Source organism: Thermobia domestica, unplaced genomic scaffold, assembly GCF_964235325.1.
Source record: "Thermobia domestica unplaced genomic scaffold, izTheDome1.hap1.1 HAP1_SCAFFOLD_371, whole genome shotgun sequence".
NCBI classification, from domain to species: Eukaryota; Metazoa; Arthropoda; class Insecta; order Zygentoma; family Lepismatidae; genus Thermobia; species Thermobia domestica.
Window position 1 is genome coordinate 127,542 of NW_027656084.1, and position 2,459 is coordinate 130,000.

Below are 2,459 nucleotides of genomic sequence, written 5' to 3' on the forward strand. Positions count from 1 at the left end.
GGGATTGTTGGAGAAAGTCTCTAGCCTGGGCCGGCGCAAGGCTGGCTGGCGAACAAGGTAATTGGGCCTCTGAGTCTTTATTCCCAGTTTCCTTAGTTCCCGGGTTAGGTTCACCTGTTAAATCGGAGGAGTCCGATTTATGTGTAAAGATAATGCCAGAGTGAAGGGAGCCAGATTTCACTTGAAGGAGCAAGAGCCAGTGTGGTTAAGAAGTGAGCCGTTTTGTACTCTTAAGGAGGGATGCCGATTGACTTTGAACGGGCTGTCCTCGCTTTAGAGTTTGGGCCAGTTGACGGGAGCTTACTTGTCCTTCTTGAGAATGAGGCCAGATAGCATGTCCTTTCTAGCTTACAAAGGCTTATGCGGAGCATTGTTTTTTGTAAGTGACTTTTTATTCTCCATGTGGCATTTAAGTACCGATTTTCCTTAAGTTAAGGACGGTATAGACTCATCGCCAGTTTGAGCGTGTATCACTTGTCGAACGGAAGCCACTGTCATCCAAGGACACTAGTAGACTTATATTTCACTGGAGCAGGAGTCTAAATGTGCTTTTGTGGGTACCCTTACGGCCAGTTCTAACGGGAGCCAGGCCCCACAAAAGTAGGCTTATTCCGGTGGAAAAAGGAGTCTTTAAAATTTGCTGTGTCGGGTGAACGGCTATATGTAAACGGAAGCCACAGTCATCCGTAGGACATGAGTAGACTTATTTCGCTGGAGGAGGAGTCTAAATGTGCTTTTGTGGGTACCCTTACGGCCAGTTCTAACGGGAGCCAGGCCCCACAAAGGTAGGCTTATTCTGGCGGAAGAGGAGTCTTTAAAATTGCTCTGTCGGATGTACCGGCAACGTGTGGAAGGAAGCTGTTGTAACCCAAGGATACAAGTAGGCTTGTTCCATTGGATTGGGAGTCTAATATGCTCTTGGCGGCTGTCACACGGCCAGTATTAACGGGAGCTAGTCACCGCAAGAGTAGGCTTATTCCAGCGGAACAGAAGTCTAAAATGCTTGGTCGGGTGTAGCTTTCCTATCCTTTGTTAGAACGCTGTGTTGGTTGTGTCCAACACTTTCCGGCTTTTTAGTCGGTCAATTCCCTGGTTGATCCTGCCAGTAGTCATATGCTTGTCTCAAAGATTAAGCCATGCATGTCTCAGTGCAAGCCAAAACAAGGTGAAACCGCGAATGGCTCATTAAATCAGTTATGGTTCCTTAGATCGTACCTATCCTACTTGGATAACTGTGGTAATTCTAGAGCTAATACATGCAACTAGAATCCCGCCCAGCAATGGAAGGGATGCTTTTATTAGATTAAAACCAATCGGTCGGTTCGTCCGTCCGAAACCTTGGTGACTCTGAATAACTTTGGGCTGATCGCACGGTCTCTGTACCGGCGACGCATCTTTCAAATGTCTGCCTTATCAACTGTCGATGGTAGGTTCTGCGCCTACCATGGTTGTTACGGGTAACGGGGAATCAGGGTTCGATTCCGGAGAGGGAGCCTGAGAAACGGCTACCACATCCAAGGAAGGCAGCAGGCGCGCAAATTACCCACTCCCGGCACGGGGAGGTAGTGACGAAAAATAACGATACGGGACTCATCCGAGGCCCCGTAATCGGAATGAATACACTTTAAATCCTTTAATGAGAATCTATCGGAGGGCAAGTCTGGTGCCAGCCGCCGCGGTAATTCCAGCTCCGATAGCGTATATTAAAGTTGTTGCGGTTAAAAAGCTCGTAGTTGGATCTGGGTCTCGGACGATCGGTTCGCCGCCCGGCGTTTAACTGATCGTTCCGGACGTCCTGCCGGTTTTTCCTTTCTCGGTGCTCTTCATTGAGTGTCTTGATTGGCCGGCACGTTTACTTTGAACAAATTAGAGTGCTCAAAGCAGGCCGTGTCGCCTGAATGTTCGGTGCATGGAATAATGGAATAGGACCTCGGTTCTATTTTGTTGGTTTTCGGAACTCGAGGTAATGATTAATAGGGACAGACGGGGGCATTAGTATTGCGACGTTAGAGGTGAAATTCTTGGATCGTCGCAAGACTAACCGATGCGAAAGCATTTGCCAAGAATGTTTTCATTAATCAAGAACGAAAGTTAGAGGTTCGAAGGCGATCAGATACCGCCCTAGTTCTAACCATAAACGATGCCAGCCAGCAATCCGCCGAAGTTCCTCCAATGACTCGGCGGGCGGCTTCCGGGAAACCAAAGCTTTTGGGTTCCGGGGGAAGTATGGTTGCAAAGCTGAAACTTAAAGGAATTGACGGAAGGGCACCACCAGGAGTGGGGCCTGCGGCTTAATTTGACTCAACACGGGAAACCTCACCAGGCCCGGACACTGGAAGGATTGACAGATTGAGAGCTCTTTCTTGATTCAGTGGGTGGTGGTGCATGGCCGTTCTTAGTTGGTGGAGCGATTTGTCTGGTTAATTCCGATAACGAACGAGACTCTAGCCTGCTAACTA

At 48.6% G+C, this 2,459-nt stretch overlaps 1 non-coding gene across 1 annotated transcript in view; it reads left to right on the forward strand.

Annotated features, from left to right (window-relative positions):
- Positions 1–1,086: 1,086 nt before the first annotated feature.
- The window catches only part of LOC145676794 (small subunit ribosomal RNA), a 1,833-nt gene continuing 460 nt past the window's right edge, over positions 1,087–2,459 (forward strand). The window contains exon 1 of the ribosomal RNA XR_014129477.1: positions 1,087–2,459. This exon is cut by the window's right edge and continues 460 nt beyond it. This is a non-coding gene — a ribosomal RNA (small subunit ribosomal RNA).